We start from the raw sequence: 9,877 nt of genomic DNA on the forward strand, positions 1-9,877 counted from the left end.
TCCTGTCTGCAGCAGGGCAGGGTGTTTCTTCAAGGCCAGTAGAGGATCACTCTTGTGATCTCTCACTTCTTTTAAAGGCCCACCTGATTAGATCAGACCTACCCAGCATAACCTCCCTTTTGAGTAATTCATTAGGAACCTTCCTTAGTTACATCTGAAAAAAATCCTTCACCTTTTCCATATAATATAACCTAACCATAACAGTGAAATTCATCATATTCACAGTCCCACCCACATTCAAGGGTAGAAGCTTACAAAGTGTATGTACACTGTGGGTGGGAATCTTGGGGAGTGTGTGCCAGAATTCTGCCTACCACTCTAAGAAAAACTCCTTTTGTTGCTGATTTTTAGTTAACCATTAAATAAGGCTATGCTAGGTGATTTCTTATGTCAACTTTTTAGATCTAAAAATGCTACAAAATTAATCTCAAATGCGACACCTTGATCTCAAAGGGTAGCTTGGATTGTAATAACTATTATAGTTTCCACTGGAAGAGCCACAAAGATGAGATAGGGCCATCAAGTTAAATCTGGAACAAAGCTGATGTTTCATTCAATAATTTACTTTTTTTTTAGTTTCTGCGCAGAGGATGTATTAGGCTGTTCTCACATTGCTATAAAGAAATATCCAAGATTGAGTGATTTATAAAGAAAATAGGTTTAATTGACTCATGGTTTTGCAGATCGTACAGGAAACATAGTGGCATCTGCTTCCTGGGAGACCTCAGGAAACTTAAATCATGTCAGAACGCCAAGGGGAAGCAGGGATCTCACATGGCAAAAGCAGGAGCAAGAGAAAGAGGAAGAAGGCACCACACACTTTCAGACCACCAGATATCATGGGAACTCACTATCGTGAGAACACCATTCACGAGAAATCCACCCCCATGATCCAATCAGATCCCACCAGGCTCTACCTACAACATTGGGGATTACACTTCAACTGAGATTTGGGTAGGGATGGATTCAAACTGGATCAGAGGGAGTTGAAGCAACATAACAAGTTCACAGATATCCAGGCATTAGAACATACTCCTTGGTTGTATGGACCCATATCATTAAAATTTCCTTTTTCACTAACAGAGATTAGGCTAGATCATACACTTGACTGCTTCTGGGGCAGTGCAGGGAAAGCTTCAAGAGAATGCTAGGATGCTGTCCTAAAAGTTGAGGTTCTCTCCTAGTGCATCTTGCCTTCTGGGAAGTAGAGATAAAGGCTGCAGACACCAGGAGGATCACTTGTCCTGGCCCTGCTTTTTGCTGTTAGTTCTTTCCCTTTGCTTTCCTCCTCTCTCAGGTTACTCAGAAGGAGATTCACACTTTCACTCCAGCAAAAGCTTTTCTCTTGACTGTTTCTGAGATCTTCAGGTTACAGGAACATTCAGTCAGGAGGGTGAAGGGGGTACCATCTGTCTCTAGCAAAGAAAGAGCACACCAGTGTCGGTATCTTCAGAAAGATGTTCTCCTAGGTCCATGGGCTCACATGCACTAAAGAACAGTCACTCTATCGGCAGCCAAGTTTCTCCCCTCAAAACACAGAAGCTCATTTCTTAACAATTAAGCAAGTCTGGGACTGCTGCTCTCTGCTGTTTAATAGCAGAAGAAGCAAAATACTTGCTTAAGTTTTTTACCAATTTGTAAGGAATATTGATCTTTCAATACTCCTGTTTCTAAAAGGAAGTGCTAAGAGCTTAGAAAAGCCTGTCACTCTAAAATCTCCAGATTGGCATGAAGACATTTAATAGAAGAAAAAAAAAAGTTTGGGAATCTTTGAGAAGTGCTTGCTAACTGCATAAGAAAAAACACCATTCTGGAAATCTTCAAAAATATATAACTGGCCGTTCTTTACCTCCACTAAAACACACAAACAGTCTGTGACTCCTCCTGAGTTTGTTGGGAATTACATGTCTTTTTTACAGGGCAAGTGACATGATGAGCTGTTTCATGTTGATCAGGAAAATGTCCCGGATTGAAAACAAACAAATGAAATTGAAAGCATAAAACAAAAACAACCACAAGTACAATAAAATTCCTTGTTTCCTCCCAAACTCTCAGCCCATCTTCTGTCCTGAGGGGCCTTAGACCAAGTCCAATGATTACAAATGGCAGCAAATCTTTGCCAAGATGCTTTTGACATGGATGAAATTAGAGGATTTGAATAAGTGGACTGAATCTACTCCAGGCACAAGCTAATTAATAGTTTCACTGTGTTCCTTATAATTATAAGTTTTACATAAAGCCTAAACATTTTAAGTATATAAAATATCTATTTAATCCATTGAAGCATTATTATTTAGAGGAGAGGTACTATTTCCTGGTGGATTGATCACTGGGCAACAGGTTAGAAAAATTGCGTTCTGGTTCTAGGTATACCATGAACTTGCTGTGATGCGGCAGGCTTCACCCTGAACCTCACTTTCCACATGTGTAAAAGAAAGGGAATTGAATTTGATTATCAATTTTCAAAATCTACTTTTTAATACCTTAGGTTTCTATGGAAGTGATTGAGGGGAAGAAGTAAAGAGGTAAGTGGTGGATAATATTTCAATCAGCAAGTGCTCTACCCCTCTTTCCATAGGAGGAGTTCACATCCCTGCTCCACGGATGCAGGGAATGGCCACATGATTTGCTTTGCCCAATGACATTTGTGTGGAAGTGACAGTATGCCAATTCTGAGCAGATGCTTTAAAAGGTGTTTTCTGTTTCCACTTTAACCTCTTGCACTCCTGCTGCCTGCCATAAGAGCGTCATGTACCCCTTGAGTCTGGTCCTACAATGAGAATATTTTTGGGCAGAACTAAACCTATCTGCCAGCCTGGAACAGAGCCAAGGCAACCATCCCACAGACCTGTGAGCAAAAAATAAATATTTGTGGTTTTAAGGTGATAAAACTTTGGGGTTGGCTGTTACACAGCACTATTGCAGGAAAAGCTGATTAATAGAGGCCCAAATGGGCTGCCTCTAAGTCCCCTACTGTACCTTCAACCAGTGCAGCTCTGTTCTTTACTGTTTTGCATACTAGCTTCTCCATAAGACTTCATCTTAATAAAGGAGTTCTGATGCTAAACACCCAAACAAAACACCAGTTGCATTAGATGAATTTTCAAAAACTTTTCGTTGACTTGAGGTTTTAGTAGTTTGCCATTTTTGATATGTACATATCTGATCATGCTTATTTTTAAATTTCTACTGTTGAAATAAGAAATAAAGTCATGACTTCAGTAAATTAAATCAATTATAATTTTAAATAAAAAGTATCTCCAGGCTGGGCGCGGTGGCTCACGTCTGTAATCCCAGCACTTTGGGAGGCCAAGGTGGGCGAATCACAAGGTCAGGAGTTTGGGACCAGCCTAACCAACATGGTGAAACTCTGTCTGTACTAAAAATACAAAAGTTAGCCAGGCGTGGTGGTGTGTGCCTGTAATCCCAGCTACTCAGGAGGCTTAGGCAGGAGAATCACTTGAATCCAGAAGGTGGAGGTTGCAGTGAGCCAAGATCGTGCCACTGCACTCCAGCCTGGGTGACAGAGCGAGATTCCCTCTCAAAAATAAAAAATAAAAAAAAGTGTCTTCCATATTTTATATTTTGATTTTTAATTTCCAGAAAGTAAATTGAGAAAGCCATTTCGGTGTCATTTCTGCTAAGTATTCTATGATAGATTACTTTTAAGCTACATATTCTAACCCTGATATTTTAAAAGTGAACAAATTATCATTTGGTCAATAAGGGGTTTTCTGCAGATTTGGAGAACAGAACAGGATTTTATAGACATCTCAATGCTGGTCACATGCTCAGTTACAGTGAAATCTGACCCTGAAGAGGGCATGCTTTCATACATCCCAGCCTGGGCAATCACATAACATGGCAAAAGCCTGGCTTTAATGGCCCGCTCATCTCACCACACCATCCCACCCCCGAGACCCACCACTAACCATCAGTCCTTAACCGACCCTGTGCATTTGGGTAGATTTTGAATGCAGTGGACTTTCCTATCCATCATTTCCCCCTCAGAAGTGAACCTTTCTGTGTCTTATTTAATCAGGATCCTGAATGATGACTAGCAGTCAAACTCAGGGATTAAATTGAGGCCAAAGTGTTAAAGATGATATCAGATTAAAGTTTTAACTTTCCCAAGGATTTAGTCTCCTAGTATCTTCCAATGTCTTAGTCCAAAGAAACGAATAATGAGAGGTATTCCGGATAACCTGGGAAGCCTGATAAGGAGGTCTTTTTAGATTTTTGTATCAATTTAAAGACCACTAGGGGAGTGCCTACAACTCTGTGAAGTGCACAGGTACTGGTGGCTCATCTTAGCCAGTCCCTGCCCCTCTTCTCCTTCCTTAGTCCTTGGAAGGCCATTCACTTCAGAGGACATGCTACACATCCATTTTGCCCCAAAATGATTGCCTAAAACTATTCAAGCTCTGTGACTAGTAATTTCCTCTAAAATGACCTCAGTTCTTCATCAGTGAAAATAATGCATTGGGTTGTATTTTTTTTCTTCTCTATTTCCTTCCATATCCCACATGAGCTTATCCTTTTTAAAAGCATGTACTGAAATTATTTTAATTATAATATGTATATGTATATATACAAATATTTAACAGATTCCATGCATCCACCTGTTACATTGAACAGATGTTAATTTATTTGCTCATGTTTGTTCTGGGTCTTTTATATTTAAGTCACAAACCAATTTTGGAAACATTGAAACATGAGAAAATGGGCCTCTTAAGATGGAAAAGTTATAAGACGTTAAGGAGGAAATCAAATAAATGATTATGAAAATGAGACTATTGCATATGAAATCCTATGGGAAGAGTAAGAAATTTCCATGAGAAAAAACAAAACCCTAAATGTTTTGGTTCTTTACCAAGACAAAGAAAAAAAAAGCACTCTAGGAAAGTGAAAGAACAAAGAAAGAGATTATATAAAATAGAATTAACTCCTCCAGGGTATTAAAAAATATGGCCATCTGTCCAGTTAGGAAGTAAGCTTAACTTTGAAGCTAATTTCTATCAAAGAGTACAACCAGAGGAAACCTATGGCTAAGTAGATTCATAACATTCATATATCTATATATATATATATTCATGTTCTGAATTCGATATCACTTTATTGAATTCAGAACTTGTTAAAAGAATATTGTGACTGAGCAGGAATTAATCTACCAATGGAAGTTAGATCATTAGGAATCTATTAACAAATATATAATACTAGATAATATAAGAAAAACAATAATAAATAACATAAAAAGAATGTCATTGCAAGACATTTTCAAAATGTATTTAAAAATCTATGGATGCACCGAGAGGACATTACGCTAAGTGAAATAAGTCAATCACAAAAAGACAAATACTGTATGATTCCACTTATATGAGGTATTTAGAGCAGTGAAAATCATAGAGACACAAAGTAGAATGGTGGCTCCAGGGGATGGAGGGAGGGGGAATGGAGAGTTACTGTTTAATGGGTATAGAGTTTCAGTTTTGCAAGATAAAAAGAGTTCTGGACTTAATACTACTGGACTGGACACTTAAAAATGGTTACATTAGCAAATTTATTTTATGTGTATTTTCTCACAATTTAAAAAATAGGAGAATAAATCAGAATTCCAGTGTTTAAGTCAACTAAAAAAATTTAACATCAACGTATAACCTAAGTCTACATAAAATGCAGAAATAAGTACAATTAATTAGTTTGTCATAACAGTCCTAACAAATCTGTTATTAAAATAGTGGTTGGTTTTACATTTGATGGTTTCCTAGAATCAGAAAAAAGTGGCAATACCTGTTTAATAGAATTTTTCTATTTATAAATGATAACAGAGTTGATTTACTGCTTAATTTTTTATTAACAGCATCTCTTTATTACTTGTTATTAAAGAATGTGATATATATTATTTCTGCTTCTTAAATATATTCAGATTTATTTTGTGATCAAAATAAAATCCTTAAGCTCCCTCTACATCCTGGAATAGAATGTGTGTTGTCTGCTTTAAAAATGTACATTTCCATCTATATCTATTAATTCTACTTTAGTAACTTATTGTTTAACTTCTCCCTTCTTCTTTTTTGTTTATTTTTGCCTACATGTTCTCATATACTGAAATTGGCAGATTTAAGTAACTCATTATAATTACATTTCTATTTTTTCCTTTTTCTCCTAACAGTTTTTCAATTTTTAACCAATATTACTGTTGTAAAGAAGTTCAACTCTGTTATTTCTTGAGAATGAATCATGTCTTTACCAACTTGAGATGACCCTCCTAGTTGCGTGGCAGGGATGGGACTAAGACTAGGGGATCTGTTGGATCATTGCATAGAACTATAAGTGCTGTGGCCTGGAGAGCCACTACTGCCAGGCAGGGAACACCGATGGACAGCATCATGCGTTTCTGGGACAGGTCATCCCCTGTCTAACAGTGTGTAACCCACAGAGATTTGTTTTCCTGAGCCAGATTTCCTGCTTATGTAGATAGCTCCTTGCCTTTTTAAGGTCAGGGGACACTCACTCAACTTGACAGGCAAAGCACCAGGAGAGAGACTTAATATAATCACACAACATGCCTGGTGTGGAGGTGAAGGTAAGAAGCCATTCTTACCGTATGCTAAGGAATGGAAAACTGTCCTTCAGCTCACAGTAAAGTAAGATTAATTGCAGATCAAGGTCCTCCCTTGGCTAGTACCTGCCCATATGCTTCAGACTGAAACATTGTTGGTCTTAAAGGTCCTAGGTGGCACATGCTAACTAAGCAAGCCATAAAATGTGGGCTCACTCAATAAGTATCTTCTATAAGATTTCTGGGAAAATCAGTCAAAGGTAGATCTTTCCTTTTGTCATTCAAGAATAAATAAACAGTTAAAAATAGAGTGTGGATGTGAAAAGAATCTGCAATGTCTAGTTCAAGATGGTGATTTGAACTAATCTTTGTTTTCCTATACTTTCATATTTCTATCGGAATAAACAAATAAGTTATGAAGGACAAAATCCATATAAAAATTGGAAAATAAGAAAGAGTGTCACAACAACTGTACAGACACTTTGAGGAATTTCTTGTTTGGTACTTTCTACAACCTTTAAAGTAACTTCAACCTCACAGTGGTGCAACAAATGTGAAATGGACAACTCCCTTGTCAGAACCATCAAATAAATCCCTTTGGAGCTTGGAGAGGCAGGGCCTTGAGGTGGTAGCCATGGGGCTGTCAATTAAGACAAAGCCAGTGCTATGAGTAGCCTCTGGGAGTGAACTGATGTTGGCAAACACAACTATTGACCAAGCTACTCCCTGTTAGTCTCCAAGGGGGAGGGAGTGGTGTATAATAAAGGGGAGACAATGTCACAGCAAGAGAAGGGGGCAATGCCACCACTCATTTTAGGCTACCACTCCAAAAACATTGAAAAATGACCACAGCAATGAGGTCTCCGCTATGTTCTAATAGATCTCCTATTAGCTTCCCCTCCTGAGCCTTTGTTTCCTTTGGATGAATAAGATTTGCTCTTTAAAGTGTCATGTTTCTATTTCTAAGTTTATTTGTCTTTGCAATTTGGGGAGCAGAGTTATTCTTTTTTGACTCCAGATATCCTTTCCATGTTTATTCATTTTGTTTTCTTCAATTTCAATCTCCTGATCTTTGTTGAGAGCCAAGTGGCTTTTTATTTGTATGGAAATAAATGATCTTTTTACCCATGGAAACATTAGTCATCCTGCCTCCTCACTTAAAAACTTTCTTCTTTTGAGAAGATGCCAAAATCAAGGGTGCATACTCGTTCATTCCTGTAGGGATCACTATCAGGATTGTTTTTCACAACTATCACTTTTTAAAATTGAAGCGTGACACTTTGTAGCTCATGATTTTAAGTAAAATTAAGGTCTAATGAATGACTTACCACATCATGCTGCTTTTCCAGAGATTTCATTTACAATAGTATCAAATGCACTGAGATGAATGAGTTTCACCCTTCAGTGGAAACCAGGAAACACACAGCTGAATTGACCTTAGATAAATATTAACAGCAACTGCTCAGAAGCAAAGGTCAAGAAATAATACCCAAATACTTGTCTTTACTAAAACACTTAAATTGTATAAAACTTGAAAACTCATTGTCATTTTTAAGTGAACACATTAATCTCCCAAGGAATGAGAGAAGAAGTAGTCATGAATTTAGGCAGAGAATAATTTACTCCTGATTTTTTTTTTTTTTGGTCCCTTAGGAGAAAGATTAAGGAGCAGACCAATCAATCAGTTCCTGGCATACTGATCTGTAAGGGGTACTAAAATAACACCACTGTGGCAGATAGACCCTAGGGTGGCCCCCATGTTCAAGTCTATAGTCACTTTCCACTGACTATGAGTGGGACCTGTTGCTTGCCTCTAACCAATGAAATATGATCAAAATCATGAGATGTCATTCCTACCATTATGCTATGCATGTGTGTGTGTGCACATTAATACAAGAGAGACTCTTTCTCCATTGTAGCTTTGAATGAGTAAGCTGCCATGTTTGCGAGAAGGCCTATGGGAAGGCAGTGCATGGCAGGGAGCTGCAAGCAGTGTCAAGGACATGAGAAAGATCCATGGCTGACAGCGAGCAAGAAATCAGACACCTCAGTCCTAAGATGAATTCTGCTAACAACCTGAGGAAACTTGTAAGTGGATCTTTCCCCAGTTGAGCCTCTGATGAGACCCGAGCCCTAGCTGACACCTGGGTTGCCACCTGATGAAACACTCTGAAATAGAGAATCAATTAAGCTGTGCTTAGATTTCCAAACTACAGAAACCTGTGAGATAATAAGTATATGTTATTGTAAGCTTATGAGTTTGCAGTAATTTGTTATGCAGTAACGGAAAATGAATGCAATTGTGGAGTATGTGATAGAGATACAGAAAATTGCACTTACTAGAGTCCATTCAAGGAGAGTAACAAGTGTGGTTGGAATAAGTACTGTCATGAGCTATGCAGATTTGGGGGTAGACTCTTCAGAAGCAAGTTCATTTACTGTCTTATCTGGAGAGCAGCCATTATTGCTGGAGGGCTTTTGTTTTGCTGAGTGATCGGTACCATTTTGAAGTTAGCACTGAATTACTCAGAATAATAGAGATGACCCTGTTTGTAGCCAGCCAACCACAGACTTCTCTACCTTTCCCCTGCAGTGTTCAGACTCCACATAAACATATGTAAAACAAATCCTTAAAGAATATTATTTCTGAAAGCTGACAAATTAGTAGTCTCCATATGTTTTGGTCTGGCTTTATATCTATCATTGAGGTTATAGGCCACACAGTCCAGAACACACTTGAAGTGGACAGTAAAAGACTCAGGAGAGACCACCCAGTTCATGTTGGGGTTCTATTTTCCAAAAGGCTTGGGTGGGCAGAGGAAAGTTAACATCTCCAAAGGAGAGTCTCCAAGTCTATTCCAAGATTGGGTCTGTGGGAACCTCCTGACCTGTGCTGTTTTTCAAATAGGAGGCCTTGACTATGTACTTACTAACTTCGACTACTGAAAGGTCTGAAAAGGAGATAAACGATTTTTCATTGCCTTCAGTAAACAGAAGTGGTTCAATTGTAAGGTACTGAGCCTGATTCATTCTCCTGAAGATGCAGAGTCTCCCCAGATAACACTGACTCATGAGCAGTACTTTCAACAACCACCTTCTCTTAGCCTGTCTAGGTGGGGTAGAGGCTAATGAAACATTGTAGACATGGTTTTCAAGAATAACTCCTTCTCAGGGACCCGAAATTCTTTTTTAAATTTTTTTAAAAATTTTACTTTAAGTTCCAGGATACATGTGCAAAATGTGCAGGTTTGTTACATAGGCATACATGTGCCATGGTGGTTTGCCGCACCTGTCAACCCATCATCTAGAATTTAA

Source organism: Macaca nemestrina, chromosome 7 (genome assembly GCF_043159975.1).
Source record: "Macaca nemestrina isolate mMacNem1 chromosome 7, mMacNem.hap1, whole genome shotgun sequence".
NCBI classification, from domain to species: domain Eukaryota; kingdom Metazoa; phylum Chordata; class Mammalia; order Primates; family Cercopithecidae; genus Macaca; species Macaca nemestrina.